The sequence below is a fragment of the Haliotis rufescens genome, unplaced genomic scaffold, assembly GCF_023055435.1.
Source record: "Haliotis rufescens isolate VD_foot unplaced genomic scaffold, xgHalRufe1.0.p SCAF_26, whole genome shotgun sequence".
NCBI classification, from domain to species: Eukaryota; Metazoa; Mollusca; class Gastropoda; order Lepetellida; family Haliotidae; genus Haliotis; species Haliotis rufescens.
The window spans coordinates 6,166,049-6,187,925 of record NW_025963957.1 but is presented as its reverse complement, the minus strand read 5'-3'; the positions used below and the strand labels follow the sequence as shown (position 1 = coordinate 6,187,925).

Sequence of the window (21,877 nt, the reverse complement as noted above, 5' to 3'; positions counted from 1 at the left end):
ACAAGGTAGAATAGGGATATAGGAACGCCACGAGGTAGAATGGGGATATAGGAACGCCACGAGGTAGAATGGGGATATAGGAATGGGTGCTGTCTGTCAGTCCTCCCGTTCGTCTGTCACGTTTCGTTTCCAGAGCAGAGCTAAAAAAAACATGAGAGATATCGTAACCAAACTTGGCACATAGATAGGTCTAGTGGTGAACTGGTGGCTTTTGATAGCTTGAGTTTCCATGGCAAGGACTTTGACTGAAAATGGCGGTATTGGAGAGGATATGAGTATTTCATGCTTGTTTATTCTATGAAACCCCTGTAACTATTGGTGACAGGACATCTGCAGTTGCTACGTAACAGTGGCTTATTATGAACTGTAGGTGGCGTGTGAAATTACGGCTCGACAGTCGTAGATAGATGACCTTAACTTAAGAGGTAGCCATCTATCAGTTTGCCCAAGCGAGGTTTTACTCTGAAATGACAATATTATTGTGCTATTTATATGGTTGCAGGGTTTTTCTACACAATCGTTGTTGTGTAAAGTGTTCATTTACGGTCCCCATTTAGCAGATGAAATGTTGTCTTCATCTCCAGGTTATTTTTTCCTGTGTATCATTCATGCTGTTTTCAGTTTTAGCTTGCATAAGCTGAATTTGTTTCATCAATTTATCTTCAAAATTTTATTCAATATATTGTGAATATTCATTTTGGTTCAATCATTGCTCCAACTGGCAGCTCGCTGTTGCTTCCTGCTACCATGATCAGATTACTGCCACCCACTCCTTTAAATGGACCTTAGTTGTCGAAGAATGAATTAATAAACGTCATAATTTGATTTTAATATAGTCATAAATGTCATAACTTGAGTTAAAATAAGTCATGATTGTTGTTGTTAGGCTATTGTACACCAGTGTGTGCATTTTGTTTTGTGAGATGTTCACTCAAGATGCTGAGCTGGTAGTGAAGACACTGGGTTTGTACACTGTACAGGAATTCCATTGTGACATTTAGGTTGTCATGGTTACTGTAGGGCTTCCAGCCTTGGGGAACTGATAGATGGCATACTAGGGATAGGCAGTTGTCTTTAGAAAAGCCTACAAAATGATTTTGTCATTAAATTGGGTGTTCTGGCCTCGTGTGAAGTTTGTCTTTCTGCTCATCATATCTAGTATATGCAATCAAAACTATAATTTCTAATTGTATTCTAATTCACTTTTGTTTAATGAAGGTTTTACGCAAATTTATGAATGGGCATTGAGTCACTTTCCTGCTGCTTTCCTCTCTGTACAAGGTCCTAGACTTTGTGATGTGAAAATAGCATTGATTGCTGACAGGTAGTCTATCTCAACATGATAATGTATGGAAATCATGCTTTAATGTTACCGTGGTTACAGCTTTAACATGTTCAAACAAGTTCAAGTTTTGCAGATGTAAAACGTTATCACCCGAAAATGAAGAACTGGCTCAGAATCTGCAAAGGTTTATTTCTGTGTACAATGATGCAAGACGTCTTGATGTTTTTCATAGAACACGTGTGTTGGATGTCATCGTGGACATTATGCAGTTTGTCCTTGGAGAAAACCAGTGAGTTAGTGTGATACTTCTGTGGATAGGAAATGTCATGGTTCTGAGGCACCAGTGCAGCAAGAAAACCACAACTTCAAGTCTCTGTGCCTCAAGTGCTCAAGAAGCACAATTTGTCTTAAAAAAACATGTAGTCTGCCTCAAGAACAAATCTATTTTCTGAGAACTGATTGCTTTGCAGTTTATACTTGAGGTCAACAGGACAGTGCTCTGGTTTCCGAGGTATCCCGGAGACAGGAAGTGTTATTTGTCATGTTGTACTGTAACAAGTGAGACATGAGAAGAGTGATAATATGTAAGAATGTGGACCTTTAAAAAAAACCTTGGGAAAGCCTGTTCATCTTGGTCTCTGTCCTCAGATGTGCTGTGACTTCCTTGTCAGTTTGTACAGACATTGAAGGATTATCCTACAGTTGCTTAATACACTTCAGACCTCACCATATCCTCTGTAAGGGTTACCATGCCTGCATCATGGAATGGCAGCCATTTTGATTATTGAAGTCATCTGTTGCTAAGAGTATGTTTGTGAGGAACAGCGTGGCAGGTAAGCCCAAGTGTGGCAGAAAAGTTGAGTGTCGTATTTAGGTCATGTGTGATAGATTTATGTCCTGTTGAGCATGGGAGGAAGTACAGCTCAATATCAGGTGGTCAGGGGAATCTGGTGGTAGGGTAGGGAGGTCTTATGCACTGGGGAAGTCTAATGCAGGGTAGGGGGAGGGGGGGTGGTGGGTGGGGATTTGGATGTCTGGTACAGTTGGCAGTGAGGGTAGTCGGGCAGACTGGTACAAATATGGCATCAATTCCAGTTAAAGTAAATCAGGCTGCTAAAAGCTCCCATGTGAGTGAAAAGGTACTACTTCCCCACAGACTGGTCCACAATTACTCTGAGAAAACTACTTCCCAAAAGCCTGATTAGCAATTGTGTTGACAGAATTGTTGCCAACAAATTTTGAAAAGAATTTTGAGAGCAAATGTGAGATAGGGAGAATGAAATACTCCTCTGTTTTGGATCCTTTGGGATGTAGTTCGTAACTCTGCTCATCAGCTTCTTGACATGACAGATATCAGCAGCATGGCCGAGTTAAATGCAGGGTTCTACAATGCTGGGGCCCTTCAGGTACATCAAGCACATCAACTCATCCTGTAGTTGCTCCAAGCACAAGAGGCCTCTCACATGGGTACAATGTGTGAAGCCCATGTCTGGTGTCCCCCCATCGTGATATTGCTGGAATATTGCTAAAAGGGGCGTAAAACCTCACTCACTCACTCACTAAATCACTCGCACACAAAAGGCCTGATGGAGCTCCCAATGGCCAGTGATACTTTGAAGGACGACATTCTTCGTGATACAGGGGCAAGGTATATGTTGGGGTTTGTTGAAGCTATGTCCTGGTGATCTCACACAATCCTAGTTCATGTGTCCTTTGTTATATATGCTTATTGACTGTGTATTAAAGAGAAGTAAAAGGCAGATTCTGTGCAACATTTAATATTCTGTACAGTTGCAATGTTCTTCAGTCCTTGGTTAGCGCTGTCTGTGGGAATGTATCGGACTGTATGTACAGTGTATATTCAGATGCATGTTTCTGTGTGCATACCTACTACGTTAGTGCTAGTAATGATGAAAGGTCATGCACTACAGTATGTTCGTCAGAGTTGAGATCATGTTGTTTAATGTCTTCCTCTGTTCATGGAAAGTTTGGTCAGAATGTTTGTTTTCTTGTTTTCCAGGATGTCTTGGTTTATGTGCCAAGGATCAGAAAGTACAATGAAAGAAATGTTAAATTGTGATTATGTTCATGAAAATACTTAAAGCTTTAACATAGACCTAACAAAACATATTTTAAAAGAGCATAATTTTCAAACATTTGGAATGACTATTATTTTTATGGTAGACATATTTCTAAAACAAGAAAATAAAATATCTGACTTAATTATTAAAATTTTTTTTGCCAGACCCAGTCTTACAATAAAATATGCCATAAACTTTGACCAATCTGTAGCAGAAAGTAGATGTGGCATTGGCATGTAAGCAGTTTGTATGTCCTAACTTTCAAGTAGGACATCGTGTGTCTGTGGTCAATATTATTCATGTTTAGGAAATAGAAGCTGTTGCTGCAAATTTGGTAGAAATTCTGATTTCAAATCAAAAGTTTGTGTTCAGTTTCTTTTATCTAACCGTTAATGTTTGTCTGATGTTATTGTATGTCATTGACTTGATCATATCTAAGGGAGAGAATAAGATTAATCATAAATCATGGAGTTATCTCCCATACCTGAAATGTACAACGCTTTGTTCATCAGCAGTTGTCTTGATTCCCACAATCGAGCGGTTGCGAAACTCGTCTCGTCTGTGGCATCAAGCAGTATGTCACCTGTCAGGTGATCGTCGTGAGTACCTCGATTTGAGGCGTTTTAACATTGCCATGGTGTTGTGGTTGGTTAGGTGTTTTCTGCCTTGAATGTCTAAAAATGTACTCAAATGTCTCAATTTTGCAATATTTGACACTTTTCAACATTGAAACTATTGAAGACAGGCTGTTATCATGTTTTTACAGAAGCTCGAAGTACGAACTGTAGAGTTGATTATCTTGCTTCAGTAACCAGCTTGGCTTGTGTGTATATCATATTCTATTGCAGTCCTGAACTGGTCACGTGAACCATGTGGTCAAAAACATTGTTTTGAAATTTGCCCAATATTTCATTTGCTTTGATGTGGATAAATAATTTTCAGGAAATATGCAAACGCCAGCCAAACATGTGGCCTCTGTTGACCCAAACATTCAATGTTGTCCATTGTTATTTTATTTTATGTATCGTATTTTACATCCACAGTGAAACATTTTTCTTTTGAAATCCCCACAATAACATTACCAGCTCTCATGCAGGGGAAGTTATTTAATTGGATAATAGCTCTTGGAACGATAAAATGTTGTAAGTGATAAATATTTAACATTGAAACTGTTTGGGTGCTTTATGTAGATGTTGTTAGACTGCCTTGTGGTATGAACCCATGCTCTCAAGAGGAGGTGTTATCTGTACCCTTACCTTGTGTGAAGTCATCCTCTTGATGGAAGAGAAATATATATACTGATAGCAATAAATAGGGGAACACGAAGAAGTGTCGCAGAATATTTACTGCTGTATTTAATTTTGTTACCTATCCACACAAATAAGAGATCTGTTTGTATTTGTTGTTTTTTTAACTAAAATGCCGACAATATTTTTTACCTTCACACCAGAAACAAAATTTCAAACGAAACACTTCCCTTTATTGCTTTCTACTTATTTCTTACAATCAGTACTTATAAATCTTTCTCTTTCTGCATAATTCCTATGAGCCAGACAGAATGTTTTTCATGGTGAGGTTACTTTCACCCAGGGCCAATGGTACAGTGTATCACAAGGCTGTAGTTGTACTACGTCTTTTCATTGGTTATTCCAAGTCAGTGTCAGAAGGCTGCTGAAGTTAGCCTGCAGCGATGGCTATTCTTTGTACCCCTTGTACAACCTGATGTACATGTGCAGTAGAACTGTTTGTTACAGTGTGGCTGCCACTAATCAGAATACTTGGGCAAGAAACTTCCTAATATCAACTACATACTATATGTATGCTTGATGGAGTGAGTTCACATTGACCCTATTGTGAACACCACAGGATGTCAGCATGATGTGGATGAAACAGCCAAAGTGATGCTGGCCTCAGATGTTTATCACTTCAGTGAAACCCATGAGCCGGCATGGTGGGCGCAACTTCAGTGAAACCCATGAGCTGGCATGGTGGGCGCCACTTCAGTGAAACCCATGAGCCGGCATGGTGGGCGCAACTTCAGTGAAACCCATGAGCTGGCATGGTGGGCGCCACTTCAGTGAAACCCATGAGCCGGCATGGTGGGCGCCACTTCAGTGAAACCCATGAGCCGGCATGGTGGGCGCCACTTCAGTGAAACCCATGAGCCAGCATGGTGGGCGCCACTTCAGTGAAACCCATGAGCCGGCATGGTGGGCGCCACTTCAGTGAAACCCATGAGCCAGCATGGTGGGCAAAACTAGTTGTGTGGAGAAGATATATGTATGTTTTCATGTTAGGAAGTTTATATGTTTTTTTTATGACAGTCCATCAAGAAATGGCTTACATGTTGCATGTTACAGAAATTCTCAAATTTGTAATAAATGAAGTTCTAGTTATATGCTTTGTTGTGTTTTGTGTGAAACTTCACATGCTTCAGACCCGTGAAGATCTGGGGTAGAACAGGTCTCTGCAACCCATGCTTGTCCCCCGTGAAGATCTGGGGTAGAATAGGTCTCAGCAACCCATGCTTGTCTCCCGTGAAGATCTGGGGTAGAATAGGTCTCAGCAACCCATGCTTGTCGTAAGGGGCAACTAACGGGATCGGGTGGTCAAGCTCGCTGACTTGGTTGATGCATGTCAATGTATCCCAATTGGGTGGATCGATGCTCATGATGTCAATCACTGGATTGTCTGGTCCAGACTCGATTATTTACCGACTGCCGTCATATAGCTGGAATATTGCTCTGTGCAGTGGTAAACAAACAAAAATCACATACTACTTCCCACCAATGACACTTTAATATTTTCAAGAGGCTTGAATCTGATTTTTAAAATGCTGGAACGGCAGCAAAAATTGAAAACCCATATGATTTTGGCCATTACTCTGACATCTTTTTTAAAAAAAAGAAAATATTGAAATTTGGGCGATGTATCAATAGTACACAGTATTTGTTGTAATAAGTGCCCTGTGAAATTAGGAAATTGACAAAGGGTGTGTACTCCATTGACACTCCATTTGAACAAGAAAATATGGAATGTCAAATGTTAAGTTTTGGTCTTGGCATCAATCTTTCATAAGATTGGTGTAGATAGATTGGTCAGTGGGATAGTTTCTGGAGGAGTGCTTATCTGCAAACTACTTTGGCAGTGTCAGACTGTCAATTAATCAATAATACGGCTAGTTCTATTACTTACAATATTTCACTTAATAACGTGGCTGAAAAGAACTAGAAAGTGTCAACAGGAAAGTACACACACCAACATGGGGCGTGTTCATCATTGGAGGGTGCCATTTGTACTTTTCACAGACGGAGGTTGAGGTTACATTTCTAATTCCCGGTTCCTACGGAAATGCGTCGGCCGGGAATCGAACCCGGATCGACTGCTTGGAAGGCAACCATGCTAACCTTTACACCACCGACGCTGTCCGTTTTGTGTAGAGTCGGTAAAGGCATCTTAATGAATTTCTCTGATTGATTGGCCACGCCTGGAGGCACGCCTTCAAACGAAATTGCTTACGTCACAAAATGATTTTTATTCTGTTTTTAAAATGTATTCTTGACTCCATATGCGTCACGGGTCTGCAATGTACAATGTAGTGGAAACAAATAATTCTATTTAAATGCATATGACACTGCAGTTGTATCCGTATGGAGCAAATGTACACGTGACTTGAACACTTCCTTCTTTTCATCTCCTTTCTTAACTAAGGAGCGAGAAGCCTAGAAAAGACACAGACAGCGTGAAGCATCGGTGGTCTAGTGGTAGAATACTCGCCTGCCACGCGGGTGACCCGGGTTCGATTCCCGGTCGATGCACATAGTTTTTGCGCCTCTTCTCGGCAAAAAGAAAAGACAGTCTCCGAAAGCGCGTCTCCAGAAACCAGTAGTGAGTCTGTGACGCAATGCGATTGTTGTCAGTGATGTCACGTTTCTATGACGTCGTGCCATTGTGAGGTCACAAACGGGTCTCAATATAGTCATCTGCCCGTTGGAATGATAATGCATATGCATTTACATGACTCTATTTGAAGGACTTCCACGGGTGGGATGTGCTGCGAATTTTAGCATTGTTCTGTACATGAATCTGTGCTTATCTGCAAACTACTTTGACAGTGTCAGACTGTCAATTAATCAATAATACAGCTAGTTCTATTACTTACAATATTTCACTTAATAACGTGGCTGAAAAGAACTAGAAAGTGTCAACAGGAAAGTACACACACCAACATGGGGCGTGTTCATCATTGGAGGGTGCCATTTGTACTTTTCACAGACGGAGGTTGAGGTTACATTTCTAATTCCCGGTTCCTACGGAAATAAAAATATGCGTCGGCCGGGAATCGAACCCGGATCGACTGCTTGGAAGGCAACCATGCTAACCTTTACACCACCGACGCTGTCCGTTTTGTGTAGAGTCGGTAAAGGCATCTTAATGAATTTCTCTGATTGATTGGCCACGCCTGGAGGCACGCCTTCAAACGAAATTGCTTACGTCACAAAATGATTTTTATTCTGTTTTTAAAATGTATTCTTGACTCCATATGCGTCACGGGTCTGCAATGTACAATGTAGTGGAAACAAATAATTCTATTTAAATGCATATGACACTGCAGTTGTATCCGTATGGAGCAAATGTACACGTGACTTGAACACTTCCTTCTTTTCATCTCCTTTCGTAACTAAGGAGCGAGAAGCCTAGAAAAGACACATACAGCGTGAAGCATCGGTGGTCTAGTGGTAGAATACTCGCCTGCCACGCGGGTGACCCGGGTTCGATTCCCGGTCGATGCACATAGTTTTTGCGCCTCTTCTCGGCAAAAAGAAAAGACAGTCTCCGAAAGCGCGTCTCCAGAAACCAGTAGTGAGTCTGTGACGCAATGCGATTGTTGTCAGTGATGTCACGTTTCTATGACGTCGTGCCATTGTGAGGTCACAAACGGGTCTCAATATAGTCATCTGCCCGTTGGAATGATAATGCATATGCATTTACATGACTCTATTTGAAGGACTTCCACGGGTGGGATGTGCTGCGAATTTTAGCATTGTTCTGTACATGAATCTGTGCTTATCTGCAAACTACTTTGACAGTGTCAGACTGTCAATTAATCAATAATACAGCTAGTTCTATTACTTACAATATTTCACTTAATAACGTGGCTGAAAAGAACTAGAAAGTGTCAACAGGAAAGTACACACACCAACATGGGGCGTGTTCATCATTGGAGGGTGCCATTTGTACTTTTCACAGACGGAGGTTGAGGTTACATTTCTAATTCCCGGTTCCTACGGAAATAAAAAGATGCGTCGGCCGGGAATCGAACCCTGATCGACTGCTTGGAAGGCAACCATGCTAACCTTTACACCACCGACGCTGTCCGTTTTGTGTAGAGTCGGTAAAGGCATCTTAATGAATTTCTCTGATTGATTGGCCACGCCTGGAGGCACGCCTTCAAACGAAATTGCTTACGTCACAAAATGATTTTTATTCTGTTTTTAAAATGTATTCTTGACTCCATATGCGTCACGGGTCTGCAATGTACAATGTAGTGGAAACAAATAATTCTATTTAAATGCATATGACACTGCAGTTGTATCCGTATGGAGCAAATGTACACGTGACTTGAACACTTCCTTCTTTTCATCTCCTTTCTTAACTAAGGAGCGAGAAGCCTAGAAAAGACACAGACAGCGTGAAGCATCGGTGGTCTAGTGGTAGAATACTCGCCTGCCACGCGGGTGACCCGGGTTCGATTCCCGGTCGATGCACATAGTTTTTGCGCCTCTTCTCGGCAAAAAGAAAAGACAGTCTCCGAAAGCGCGTCTCCAGAAACCAGTAGTGAGTCTGTGACGCAATGCGATTGTTGTCAGTGATGTCACGTTTCTATGACGTCGTGCCATTGTGAGGTCACAAACGGGTCTCAATATAGTCATCTGCCCGTTGGAATGATAATGCATATGCATTTACATGACTCTATTTGAAGGACTTCCACGGGTGGGATGTGCTGCGAATTTTAGCATTGTTCTGTACATGAATCTGTGCTTATCTGCAAACTACTTTGACAGTGTCAGACTGTCAATTAATCAATAATACAGCTAGTTCTATTACTTACAATATTTCACTTAATAACGTGGCTGAAAAGAACTAGAAAGTGTCAACAGGAAAGTACACACACCAACATGGGGCGTGTTCATCATTGGAGGGTGCCATTTGTACTTTTCACAGACGGAGGTTGAGGTTACATTTCTAATTCCCGGTTCCTACGGAAATAAAAAGATGCGTCGGCCGGGAATCGAACCCGGATCGACTGCTTGGAAGGCAACCATGCTAACCTTTACACCACCGACGCTGTCCGTTTTGTGTAGAGTCGGTAAAGGCATCTTAATGAATTTCTCTGATTGATTGGCCACGCCTGGAGGCACGCCTTCAAACGAAATTGCTTACGTCACAAAATGATTTTTATTCTGTTTTTAAAATGTATTCTTGACTCCATATGCGTCACGGGTCTGCAATGTACAATGTAGTGGAAACAAATAATTCTATTTAAATGCATATGACACTGCAGTTGTATCCGTATGGAGCAAATGTACACGTGACTTGAACACTTCCTTCTTTTCATCTCCTTTCGTAACTAAGGAGCGAGAAGCCTAGAAAAGACACATACAGCGTGAAGCATCGGTGGTCTAGTGGTAGAATACTCGCCTGCCACGCGGGTGACCCGGGTTCGATTCCCGGTCGATGCACATAGTTTTTGCGCCTCTTCTCGGCAAAAAGAAAAGACAGTCTCCGAAAGCGCGTCTCCAGAAACCAGTAGTGAGTCTGTGACGCAATGCGATTGTTGTCAGTGATGTCACGTTTCTATGACGTCGTGCCATTGTGAGGTCACAAACGGGTCTCAATATAGTCATCTGCCCGTTGGAATGATAATGCATATGCATTTACATGACTCTATTTGAAGGACTTCCACGGGTGGGATGTGCTGCGAATTTTAGCATTGTTCTGTACATGAATCTGTGCTTATCTGCAAACTACTTTGACAGTGTCAGACTGTCAATTAATCAATAATACAGCTAGTTCTATTACTTACAATATTTCACTTAATAACGTGGCTGAAAAGAACTAGAAAGTGTCAACAGGAAAGTACACACACCAACATGGGGCGTGTTCATCATTGGAGGGTGCCATTTGTACTTTTCACAGACGGAGGTTGAGGTTACATTTCTAATTCCCGGTTCCTACGGAAATAAAAAGATGCGTCGGCCGGGAATCGAACCCGGATCGACTGCTTGGAAGGCAACCATGCTAACCTTTACACCACCGACGCTGTCCGTTTTGTGTAGAGTCGGTAAAGGCATCTTAATGAATTTCTCTGATTGATTGGCCACGCCTGGAGGCACGCCTTCAAACGAAATTGCTTACGTCACAAAATGATTTTTATTCTGTTTTTAAAATGTATTCTTGACTCCATATGCGTCACGGGTCTGCAATGTACAATGTAGTGGAAACAAATAATTCTATTTAAATGCATATGACACTGCAGTTGTATCCGTATGGAGCAAATGTACACGTGACTTGAACACTTCCTTCTTTTCATCTCCTTTCTTAACTAAGGAGCGAGAAGCCTAGAAAAGACACAGACAGCGTGAAGCATCGGTGGTCTAGTGGTAGAATACTCGCCTGCCACGCGGGTGACCCGGGTTCGATTCCCGGTCGATGCACATAGATTTTGCGCCTCTTCTCGGCAAAAAAAAAAAAACAGTCTCCGAAAGCGCGTCTCCAGAAACCAGTAGTGAGTCTGTGACGCAATGCGATTGTTGTCAGTGATGTCACGTTTCTATGACGTCGTGCCATTGTGAGGTCACAAACGGGTCTCAATATAGTCATCTGCCCGTTGGAATGATAATGCATATGCACTTACATGACTCTATTTGAAGGACTTCCACGGGTGGGATGTGCTGCGAATTTTAGCATTGTTCTGTACATGAATCTGTGCTTATCTGCAAACTACTTTGACAGTGTCAGACTGTCAATTAATCAATAATACGGCTAGTTCTATTACTTACAATATTTCACTTAATAACGTGGCTGAAAAGAACTAGAAAGTGTCAACAGGAAAGTACACACACCAACATGGGGCGTGTTCATCATTGGAGGGTGCCATTTGTACTTTTCACAGACGGAGGTTGAGGTTACATTTCTAATTCCCGGTCCCTACGGAAATAAAAATATGCGTCGGCCGGGAATCGAACCCTGATCGACTGCTTGGAAGGCAACCATGCTAACCTTTACACCACCGACGCTGTCCGTTTTGTGTAGAGTCGGTAAAGGCATCTTAATGAATTTCTCTGATTGATTGGCCACGCCTGGAGGCACGCCTTCAAACGAAATTGCTTACGTCACAAAATGATTTTTATTCTGTTTTTAAAATGTATTCTTGACTCCATATGCGTCACGGGTCTGCAATGTACAATGTAGTGGAAACAAATAATTCTATTTAAATGCATATGACACTGCAGTTGTATCCGTATGGAGCAAATGTACACGTGACTTGAACACTTCCTTCTTTTCATCTCCTTTCTTAACTAAGGAGCGAGAAGCCTAGAAAAGACACAGACAGCGTGAAGCATCGGTGGTCTAGTGGTAGAATACTCGCCTGCCACGCGGGTGACCCGGGTTCGATTCCCGGTCGATGCACATAGTTTTTGCGCCTCTTCTCGGCAAAAAGAAAAGACAGTCTCCGAAAGCGCGTCTCCAGAAACCAGTAGTGAGTCTGTGACGCAATGCGATTGTTGTCAGTGATGTCACGTTTCTATGACGTCGTGCCATTGTGAGGTCACAAACGGGTCTCAATATAGTCATCTGCCCGTTGGAATGATAATGCATATGCACTTACATGACTCTATTTGAAGGACTTCCACGGGTGGGATGTGCTGCGAATTTTAGCATTGTTCTGTACATGAATCTGTGCTTATCTGCAAACTACTTTGACAGTGTCAGACTGTCAATTAATCAATAATACAGCTAGTTCTATTACTTACAATATTTCACTTAATAACGTGGCTGAAAAGAACTAGAAAGTGTCAACAGGAAAGTACACACACCAACATGGGGCGTGTTCATCATTGGAGGGTGCCATTTGTACTTTTCACAGACGGAGGTTGAGGTTACATTTCTAATTCCCGGTTCCTACGGAAATAAAAAGATGCGTCGGCCGGGAATCGAACCCGGATCGACTGCTTGGAAGGCAACCATGCTAACCTTTACACCACCGACGCTGTCCGTTTTGTGTAGAGTCGGTAAAGGCATCTTAATGAATTTCTCTGATTGATTGGCCACGCCTGGAGGCACGCCTTCAAACGAAATTGCTTACGTCACAAAATGATTTTTATTCTGTTTTTAAAATGTATTCTTGACTCCATATGCGTCACGGGTCTGCAATGTACAATGTAGTGGAAACAAATAATTCTATTTAAATGCATATGACACTGCAGTTGTATCCGTATGGAGCAAATGTACACGTGACTTGAACACTTCCTTCTTTTCATCTCCTTTCTTAACTAAGGAGCGAGAAGCCTAGAAAAGACACATACAGCGTGAAGCATCGGTGGTCTAGTGGTAGAATACTCGCCTGCCACGCGGGTGACCCGGGTTCGATTCCCGGTCGATGCACATAGTTTTTGCGCCTCTTCTCGGCAAAAAGAAAAGACAGTCTCCGAAAGCGCGTCTCCAGAAACCAGTAGTGAGTCTGTGACGCAATGCGATTGTTGTCAGTGATGTCACGTTTCTATGACGTCGTGCCATTGTGAGGTCACAAACGGGTCTCAATATAGTCATCTGCCCGTTGGAATGATAATGCATATGCATTTACATGACTCTATTTGAAGGACTTCCACGGGTGGGATGTGCTGCGAATTTTAGCATTGTTCTGTACATGAATCTGTGCTTATCTGCAAACTACTTTGACAGTGTCAGACTGTCAATTAATCAATAATACAGCTAGTTCTATTACTTACAATATTTCACTTAATAACGTGGCTGAAAAGAACTAGAAAGTGTCAACAGGAAAGTACACACACCAACATGGGGCGTGTTCATCATTGGAGGGTGCCATTTGTACTTTTCACAGACGGAGGTTGAGGTTACATTTCTAATTCCCGGTTCCTACGGAAATAAAAAGATGCGTCGGCCGGGAATCGAACCCGGATCGACTGCTTGGAAGGCAACCATGCTAACCTTTACACCACCGACGCTGTCCGTTTTGTGTAGAGTCGGTAAAGGCATCTTAATGAATTTCTCTGATTGATTGGCCACGCCTGGAGGCACGCCTTCAAACGAAATTGCTTACGTCACAAAATGATTTTTATTCTGTTTTTAAAATGTATTCTTGACTCCATATGCGTCACGGGTCTGCAATGTACAATGTAGTGGAAACAAATAATTCTATTTAAATGCATATGACACTGCAGTTGTATCCGTATGGAGCAAATGTACACGTGACTTGAACACTTCCTTCTTTTCATCTCCTTTCGTAACTAAGGAGCGAGAAGCCTAGAAAAGACACATACAGCGTGAAGCATCGGTGGTCTAGTGGTAGAATACTCGCCTGCCACGCGGGTGACCCGGGTTCGATTCCCGGTCGATGCACATAGTTTTTGCGCCTCTTCTCGGCAAAAAGAAAAGACAGTCTCCGAAAGCGCGTCTCCAGAAACCAGTAGTGAGTCTGTGACGCAATGCGATTGTTGTCAGTGATGTCACGTTTCTATGACGTCGTGCCATTGTGAGGTCACAAACGGGTCTCAATATAGTCATCTGCCCGTTGGAATGATAATGCATATGCATTTACATGACTCTATTTGAAGGACTTCCACGGGTGGGATGTGCTGCGAATTTTAGCATTGTTCTGTACATGAATCTGTGCTTATCTGCAAACTACTTTGACAGTGTCAGACTGTCAATTAATCAATAATACAGCTAGTTCTATTACTTACAATATTTCACTTAATAACGTGGCTGAAAAGAACTAGAAAGTGTCAACAGGAAAGTACACACACCAACATGGGGCGTGTTCATCATTGGAGGGTGCCATTTGTACTTTTCACAGACGGAGGTTGAGGTTACATTTCTAATTCCCGGTTCCTACGGAAATAAAAAGATGCGTCGGCCGGGAATCGAACCCGGATCGACTGCTTGGAAGGCAACCATGCTAACCTTTACACCACCGACGCTGTCCGTTTTGTGTAGAGTCGGTAAAGGCATCTTAATGAATTTCTCTGATTGATTGGCCACGCCTGGAGGCACGCCTTCAAACGAAATTGCTTACGTCACAAAATGATTTTTATTCTGTTTTTAAAATGTATTCTTGACTCCATATGCGTCACGGGTCTGCAATGTACAATGTAGTGGAAACAAATAATTCTATTTAAATGCATATGACACTGCAGTTGTATCCGTATGGAGCAAATGTACACGTGACTTGAACACTTCCTTCTTTTCATCTCCTTTCTTAACTAAGGAGCGAGAAGCCTAGAAAAGACACAGACAGCGTGAAGCATCGGTGGTCTAGTGGTAGAATACTCGCCTGCCACGCGGGTGACCCGGGTTCGATTCCCGGTCGATGCACATAGATTTTGCGCCTCTTCTCGGCAAAAAAAAAAAAACAGTCTCCGAAAGCGCGTCTCCAGAAACCAGTAGTGAGTCTGTGACGCAATGCGATTGTTGTCAGTGATGTCACGTTTCTATGACGTCGTGCCATTGTGAGGTCACAAACGGGTCTCAATATAGTCATCTGCCCGTTGGAATGATAATGCATATGCACTTACATGACTCTATTTGAAGGACTTCCACGGGTGGGATGTGCTGCGAATTTTAGCATTGTTCTGTACATGAATCTGTGCTTATCTGCAAACTACTTTGACAGTGTCAGACTGTCAATTAATCAATAATACGGCTAGTTCTATTACTTACAATATTTCACTTAATAACGTGGCTGAAAAGAACTAGAAAGTGTCAACAGGAAAGTACACACACCAACATGGGGCGTGTTCATCATTGGAGGGTGCCATTTGTACTTTTCACAGACGGAGGTTGAGGTTACATTTCTAATTCCCGGTCCCTACGGAAATAAAAATATGCGTCGGCCGGGAATCGAACCCTGATCGACTGCTTGGAAGGCAACCATGCTAACCTTTACACCACCGACGCTGTCCGTTTTGTGTAGAGTCGGTAAAGGCATCTTAATGAATTTCTCTGATTGATTGGCCACGCCTGGAGGCACGCCTTCAAACGAAATTGCTTACGTCACAAAATGATTTTTATTCTGTTTTTAAAATGTATTCTTGACTCCATATGCGTCACGGGTCTGCAATGTACAATGTAGTGGAAACAAATAATTCTATTTAAATGCATATGACACTGCAGTTGTATCCGTATGGAGCAAATGTACACGTGACTTGAACACTTCCTTCTTTTCATCTCCTTTCTTAACTAAGGAGCGAGAAGCCTAGAAAAGACACAGACAGCGTGAAGCATCGGTGGTCTAGTGGTAGAATACTCGCCTGCCACGCGGGTGACCCGGGTTCGATTCCCGGTCGATGCACATAGTTTTTGCGCCTCTTCTCGGCAAAAAGAAAAGACAGTCTCCGAAAGCGCGTCTCCAGAAACCAGTAGTGAGTCTGTGACGCAATGCGATTGTTGTCAGTGATGTCACGTTTCTATGACGTCGTGCCATTGTGAGGTCACAAACGGGTCTCAATATAGTCATCTGCCCGTTGGAATGATAATGCATATGCACTTACATGACTCTATTTGAAGGACTTCCACGGGTGGGATGTGCTGCGAATTTTAGCATTGTTCTGTACATGAATCTGTGCTTATCTGCAAACTACTTTGACAGTGTCAGACTGTCAATTAATCAATAATACAGCTAGTTCTATTACTTACAATATTTCACTTAATAACGTGGCTGAAAAGAACTAGAAAGTGTCAACAGGAAAGTACACACACCAACATGGGGCGTGTTCATCATTGGAGGGTGCCATTTGTACTTTTCACAGACGGAGGTTGAGGTTACATTTCTAATTCCCGGTTCCTACGGAAATAAAAAGATGCGTCGGCCGGGAATCGAACCCGGATCGACTGCTTGGAAGGCAACCATGCTAACCTTTACACCACCGACGCTGTCCGTTTTGTGTAGAGTCGGTAAAGGCATCTTAATGAATTTCTCTGATTGATTGGCCACGCCTGGAGGCACGCCTTCAAACGAAATTGCTTACGTCACAAAATGATTTTTATTCTGTTTTTAAAATGTATTCTTGACTCCATATGCGTCACGGGTCTGCAATGTACAATGTAGTGGAAACAAATAATTCTATTTAAATGCATATGACACTGCAGTTGTATCCGTATGGAGCAAATGTACACGTGACTTGAACACTTCCTTCTTTTCATCTCCTTTCTTAACTAAGGAGCGAGAAGCCTAGAAAAGACACATACAGCGTGAAGCATCGGTGGTCTAGTGGTAGAATACTCGCCTGCCACGCGGGTGACCCGGGTTCGATTCCCGGTCGATGCACATAGTTTTTGCGCCTCTTCTCGGCAAAAAGAAAAGACAGTCTCCGAAAGCGCGTCTCCAGAAACCAGTAGTGAGTCTGTGACGCAATGCGATTGTTGTCAGTGATGTCACGTTTCTATGACGTCGTGCCATTGTGAGGTCACAAACGGGTCTCAATATAGTCATCTGCCCGTTGGAATGATAATGCATATGCATTTACATGACTCTATTTGAAGGACTTCCACGGGTGGGATGTGCTGCGAATTTTAGCATTGTTCTGTACATGAATCTGTGCTTATCTGCAAACTACTTTGACAGTGTCAGACTGTCAATTAATCAATAATACAGCTAGTTCTATTACTTACAATATTTCACTTAATAACGTGGCTGAAAAGAACTAGAAAGTGTCAACAGGAAAGTACACACACCAACATGGGGCGTGTTCATCATTGGAGGGTGCCATTTGTACTTTTCACAGACGGAGGTTGAGGTTACATTTCTAATTCCCGGTTCCTACGGAAATAAAAAGATGCGTCGGCCGGGAATCGAACCCGCATCGACTGCTTCGAAGGCAACCATGCTAACCTTTACACCACCGACGCTGTCCGTTTTGTGTAGAGTCGGTAAAGGCATCTTAATGAATTTCTCTGATTGATTGGCCACGCCTGGAGGCACGCCTTCAAACGAAATTGCTTACGTCACAAAATGATTTTTATTCTGTTTTTAAAATGTATTCTTGACTCCATATGCGTCACGGGTCTGCAATGTACAATGTAGTGGAAACAAATAATTCTATTTAAATGCATATGACACTGCAGTTGTATCCGTATGGAGCAAATGTACACGTGACTTGAACACTTCCTTCTTTTCATCTCCTTTCTTAACTAAGGAGCGAGAAGCCTAGAAAAGACACATACAGCGTGAAGCATCGGTGGTCTAGTGGTAGAATACTCGCCTGCCACGCGGGTGACCCGGGTTCGATTCCCGGTCGATGCACATAGTTTTTGCGCCTCTTCTCGGCAAAAAGAAAAGACAGTCTCCGAAAGCGCGTCTCCAGAAACCAGTAGTGAGTCTGTGACGCAATGCGATTGTTGTCAGTGATGTCACGTTTCTATGACGTCGTGCCATTGTGAGGTCACAAACGGGTCTCAATATAGTCATCTGCCCGTTGGAATGATAATGCATATGCATTTACATGACTCTATTTGAAGGACTTCCACGGGTGGGATGTGCTGCGAATTTTAGCATTGTTCTGTACATGAATCTGTGCTTATCTGCAAACTACTTTGACAGTGTCAGACTGTCAATTAATCAATAATACAGCTAGTTCTATTACTTACAATATTTCACTTAATAACGTGGCTGAAAAGAACTAGAAAGTGTCAACAGGAAAGTACACACACCAACATGGGGCGTGTTCATCATTGGAGGGTGCTATTTGTACTTTTCACAGACGGAGGTTGAGGTTACATTTCTAATTCCCGGTTCCTACGGAAATAAAAAGATGCGTCGGCCGGGAATCGAACCCGAATCGACTGCTTGGAAGGCAACCATGCTAACCTTTACACCACCGACGCTGTCCGTTTTGTGTAGAGTCGGTAAAGGCATCTTAATGAATTTCTCTGATTGATTGGCCACGCCTGGAGGCACGCCTTCAAACGAAATTGCTTACGTCACAAAATGATTTTTATTGTTTTTAAAATGTATTCTTGACTCCATATGCGTCACGGGTCTGCAATGTACAATGTAGTGGAAACAAATAATTCTATTTAAATGCATATGACACTGCAGTTGTATCCGTATGGAGCAAATGTACACGTGACTTGAACACTTCCTTCTTTTCAGGGGCGGTCGGGTAGCCTAGTGGTTAAAGCGTTCGCTCGTCACGCCGAAGACCCGGGTTCGATTCCCGACATGGGTACAATGTGTGAAGCCCATTTCTGGTGTCCCCCGCCGTGATATTGCTGAAATAATGCTAAAAGCGGCGTAAAACCATACTCTCTCTCTCTCTCTCCTTCTTTTCATCTCCTTTCTTAACTAAGGAGCGAGAAGCCTAGAAAAGACACAGATAGCGTGAAGCATCGGTGGTCTAGTGGTAGAATACTCGCCTGCCACGCGGGTGACCCGGGTTCGATTCCCGGTCGATGCACATAGTTTTTGCGCCTCTTCTCGGCAAAAAGAAGAGACAGTCTCCGAAAGCGCGTCTCCAGAAACCAGTAGTGAGTCTGTGACGCAATGCGATTGTTGTCAGTGATGTCACGTTTCTATGACGTCGTGCCATTGTGAGGTCACAAACGGGTCTCAATATAGTCATCTGCCCGTTGGAATGATAATGCATATGCATTTACATGACTCTATTTGAAGGACTTCCACGGGTGGGATGTGCTGCGAATTTTAGCATTGTTCTGTACATGAATCTGTGCTTATCTGCAAACTACTTTGACAGTGTCAGACTGTCAATTAATCAATAATACGGCTAGTTCTATTACTTACAATATTTCACTTAATAACGTGGCTGTAAAGAACTAGAAAGTGTCAACAGGAAAGTACACACACCAACATGGGGCGTGTTCATCATTGGAGGGTGCTATTTGTACTTTTCACAGACGGAGGTTGAGGTTACATTTCTAATTCCCGGTTCCTACGGAAATAAAAAGATGCGTCGGCCGGGAATCGAACCCGGATCGACTGCTTGGAAGGCAACCATGCTAACCTTTACACCACCGTAGCTGTCCGTTTTGTGTAGAGTCGGTAAAGGCATCTTAATGAATTTCTCTGATTGATTGGCCACGCCTGGAGGCACGCCTTCAAACGAAATTGCTTACGTCACAAAATGATTTTTATTCTGTTTTTAAAATGTATTCTTGACTCCATATGCGTCACGGGTCTGCAATGTACAATGTAGTGGAAACAAATAATTCTATTTAAATGCATATGACACTGCAGTTGTATCCGTATGGAGCAAATGTACACGTGACTTGAACACTTCCTTCTTTTCATCTCCTTTCTTAACTAAGGAGCGAGAAGCCTAGAAAAGACACAGACAGCGTGAAGCATCGGTGGTCTAGTGGTAGAATACTCGCCTGCCACGCGGGTGACCCGGGTTCGATTCCCGGTCGATGCACATAGTTTTTGCGCCTCTTCTCGGCAAAAAGAAAAGACAGTCTCCGAAAGCGCGTCTCCAGAAACCAGTAGTGAGTCTGTGACGCAATGCGATTGTTGTCAGTGATGTCACGTTTCTATGACGTCGTACCATTGTGAGGTCACAAACGGGTCTCAATATAGTCATCTGCCCGTTGGAATGATAATGCATATGCATTTACATGACTCTATTTGAAGGACTTCCACGGGTGGGATGTGCTGCGAATTTTAGCATTGTTCTGTACATGAATCTGTGCTTATCTGCAAACTACTTTGACAGTGTCAGACTGTCAATTAATCAATAATACAGCTAGTTCTATTACTTACAATATTTCACTTAATAACGTGGCTGAAAAGAACTAGAAAGTGTCAACAGGAAAGTACACACACCAACATAGGGCGTGTTCATCATTGGAGGGTGCCATTTGTACTTTTCACAGACGGAGGTTGAGGTTACATTTCTAATTCCCGGTTCCTACGGAAATAAAAAGATGCGTCGGCCGGGAATCGAACCCGGATCGACTGCTTGGAAGGCAACCATGCTAACCTTTACACCACCGACGCTGTCCGTTTTGTGTAGAGTCGGTAAAGGCATCTTAATGAATTTCTCTGATTGATTGGCCACGCCTGGAGGCACGCCTTCAAACGAAATTGCTTACGTCACAAAATGATTTTTATTCTGTTTTTAAAATGTATTCTTGACTCCATATGCGTCACGGGTCTGCAATGTACAATGTAGTGGAAACAAATAATTCTATTTAAATGCATATGACACTGCAGTTGTATCCGTATGGAGCAAATGTACTCGTGACTTGAACACTTCCTTCTTTTCATCTCCTTTCTTAACTAAGGAGCGAGAAGCCTAGAAAAGACACAGACAGCGTGAAGCATCGGTGGTCTAGTGGTAGAATACTCGCCTGCCACGCGGGTGACCCGGGTTCGATTCCCGGTCGATGCACATAGTTTTTGCGCCTCTTCTCGGCAAAAAGAAAAGACAGTCTCCGAAAGCGCGTCTCCAGAAACCAGTAGTGAGTCTGTGACGCAATGCGATTGTTGTCAGTGATGTCACGTTTCTATGACGTCGTACCATTGTGAGGTCACAAACGGGTCTCAATATAGTCATCTGCCCGTTGGAATGATAATGCATATGCATTTACATGACTCTATTTGAAGGACTTCCACGGGTGGGATGTGCTGCGAATTTTAGCATTGTTCTGTACATGAATCTGTGCTTATCTGCAAACTACTTTGACAGTGTCAGACTGTCAATTAATCAATAATACAGCTAGTTCTATTACTTACAATATTTCACTTAATAACGTGGCTGAAAAGAACTAGAAAGTGTCAACAGGAAAGTACACACACCAACATGGGGCGTGTTCATCATTGGAGGGTGCTATTTGTACTTTTCACAGGCGGAGGTTGAGGTTACATTTCTAATTCCCGGTTCCTACGGAAATAAAAAGATGCGTCGGCCGGGAATCGAACCCGGATCGACTGCTTGGAAGGCAACCATGCTAACCTTTACACCACCGACGCTGTCCGTTTTGTGTAGAGTCGGTAAAGGCATCTTAATGAATTTCTCTGATTGATTGGCCACGCCTGGAGGCACGCCTTCAAACGAAATTGCTTACGTCACAAAATGATTTTTATTCTGTTTTTAAAATGTATTCTTGACTCCATATGCGTCACGGGTCTGCAATGTACAATGTAGTGGAAATAAATAATTCTATTTAAATGCATATGACACTGCAGTTGTTTCCGTATGGAGCAAATGTACACGTGACTTGAACACTTCCTTCTTTTCATCTCCTTTCTTAA

At 42.7% G+C, this 21,877-nt stretch overlaps 28 non-coding genes across 28 annotated transcripts; 15 read left to right on the top strand and 13 right to left on the bottom strand.

Annotated features, from left to right (window-relative positions):
• Positions 1–6,718: 6,718 nt before the first annotated feature.
• Trnag-ucc lies at positions 6,719–6,790 on the bottom strand. Its single transcript has one exon. It is a non-coding gene; the product is annotated as a tRNA-Gly (tRNA).
• Positions 6,791–7,113: 323 nt separating this feature from the next.
• Trnag-gcc lies at positions 7,114–7,184 on the top strand. Its single transcript has one exon. It is a non-coding gene; the product is annotated as a tRNA-Gly (tRNA).
• A 509-nt stretch (positions 7,185–7,693) lies between these two features.
• Positions 7,694–7,765, bottom strand: Trnag-ucc. The gene has a single exon. It is a non-coding gene; the product is annotated as a tRNA-Gly (tRNA).
• Positions 7,766–8,088: 323 nt separating this feature from the next.
• Trnag-gcc lies at positions 8,089–8,159 on the top strand. The gene has a single exon. It is a non-coding gene; the product is annotated as a tRNA-Gly (tRNA).
• Positions 8,160–8,668: 509 nt separating this feature from the next.
• Positions 8,669–8,740, bottom strand: Trnag-ucc. The gene has a single exon. It is a non-coding gene; the product is annotated as a tRNA-Gly (tRNA).
• A 323-nt stretch (positions 8,741–9,063) lies between these two features.
• On the top strand, positions 9,064–9,134 carry Trnag-gcc. Its single transcript has one exon. It is a non-coding gene; the product is annotated as a tRNA-Gly (tRNA).
• Positions 9,135–9,643: 509 nt separating this feature from the next.
• Positions 9,644–9,715, bottom strand: Trnag-ucc. The gene has a single exon. It is a non-coding gene; the product is annotated as a tRNA-Gly (tRNA).
• Positions 9,716–10,038: 323 nt separating this feature from the next.
• Positions 10,039–10,109, top strand: Trnag-gcc. Its single transcript has one exon. It is a non-coding gene; the product is annotated as a tRNA-Gly (tRNA).
• A 509-nt stretch (positions 10,110–10,618) lies between these two features.
• Trnag-ucc lies at positions 10,619–10,690 on the bottom strand. Its single transcript has one exon. It is a non-coding gene; the product is annotated as a tRNA-Gly (tRNA).
• Positions 10,691–11,013: 323 nt separating this feature from the next.
• Trnag-gcc lies at positions 11,014–11,084 on the top strand. The gene has a single exon. It is a non-coding gene; the product is annotated as a tRNA-Gly (tRNA).
• Positions 11,085–11,594: 510 nt separating this feature from the next.
• Positions 11,595–11,666, bottom strand: Trnag-ucc. The gene has a single exon. It is a non-coding gene; the product is annotated as a tRNA-Gly (tRNA).
• Positions 11,667–11,989: 323 nt separating this feature from the next.
• On the top strand, positions 11,990–12,060 carry Trnag-gcc. The gene has a single exon. It is a non-coding gene; the product is annotated as a tRNA-Gly (tRNA).
• Positions 12,061–12,569: 509 nt separating this feature from the next.
• On the bottom strand, positions 12,570–12,641 carry Trnag-ucc. Its single transcript has one exon. It is a non-coding gene; the product is annotated as a tRNA-Gly (tRNA).
• A 323-nt stretch (positions 12,642–12,964) lies between these two features.
• Trnag-gcc lies at positions 12,965–13,035 on the top strand. The gene has a single exon. It is a non-coding gene; the product is annotated as a tRNA-Gly (tRNA).
• A 509-nt stretch (positions 13,036–13,544) lies between these two features.
• Positions 13,545–13,616, bottom strand: Trnag-ucc. The gene has a single exon. It is a non-coding gene; the product is annotated as a tRNA-Gly (tRNA).
• Positions 13,617–13,939: 323 nt separating this feature from the next.
• Positions 13,940–14,010, top strand: Trnag-gcc. The gene has a single exon. It is a non-coding gene; the product is annotated as a tRNA-Gly (tRNA).
• Positions 14,011–14,519: 509 nt separating this feature from the next.
• Trnag-ucc lies at positions 14,520–14,591 on the bottom strand. Its single transcript has one exon. It is a non-coding gene; the product is annotated as a tRNA-Gly (tRNA).
• A 323-nt stretch (positions 14,592–14,914) lies between these two features.
• Trnag-gcc lies at positions 14,915–14,985 on the top strand. The gene has a single exon. It is a non-coding gene; the product is annotated as a tRNA-Gly (tRNA).
• Positions 14,986–15,495: 510 nt separating this feature from the next.
• On the bottom strand, positions 15,496–15,567 carry Trnag-ucc. The gene has a single exon. It is a non-coding gene; the product is annotated as a tRNA-Gly (tRNA).
• Positions 15,568–15,890: 323 nt separating this feature from the next.
• Positions 15,891–15,961, top strand: Trnag-gcc. The gene has a single exon. It is a non-coding gene; the product is annotated as a tRNA-Gly (tRNA).
• Positions 15,962–16,470: 509 nt separating this feature from the next.
• Positions 16,471–16,542, bottom strand: Trnag-ucc. The gene has a single exon. It is a non-coding gene; the product is annotated as a tRNA-Gly (tRNA).
• A 323-nt stretch (positions 16,543–16,865) lies between these two features.
• Positions 16,866–16,936, top strand: Trnag-gcc. Its single transcript has one exon. It is a non-coding gene; the product is annotated as a tRNA-Gly (tRNA).
• A 904-nt stretch (positions 16,937–17,840) lies between these two features.
• Trnag-gcc lies at positions 17,841–17,911 on the top strand. Its single transcript has one exon. It is a non-coding gene; the product is annotated as a tRNA-Gly (tRNA).
• A 1,082-nt stretch (positions 17,912–18,993) lies between these two features.
• Positions 18,994–19,064, top strand: Trnag-gcc. The gene has a single exon. It is a non-coding gene; the product is annotated as a tRNA-Gly (tRNA).
• Positions 19,065–19,968: 904 nt separating this feature from the next.
• Positions 19,969–20,039, top strand: Trnag-gcc. Its single transcript has one exon. It is a non-coding gene; the product is annotated as a tRNA-Gly (tRNA).
• A 509-nt stretch (positions 20,040–20,548) lies between these two features.
• Trnag-ucc lies at positions 20,549–20,620 on the bottom strand. The gene has a single exon. It is a non-coding gene; the product is annotated as a tRNA-Gly (tRNA).
• A 323-nt stretch (positions 20,621–20,943) lies between these two features.
• On the top strand, positions 20,944–21,014 carry Trnag-gcc. The gene has a single exon. It is a non-coding gene; the product is annotated as a tRNA-Gly (tRNA).
• A 509-nt stretch (positions 21,015–21,523) lies between these two features.
• Positions 21,524–21,595, bottom strand: Trnag-ucc. The gene has a single exon. It is a non-coding gene; the product is annotated as a tRNA-Gly (tRNA).
• Positions 21,596–21,877: the final 282 nt, after the last annotated feature.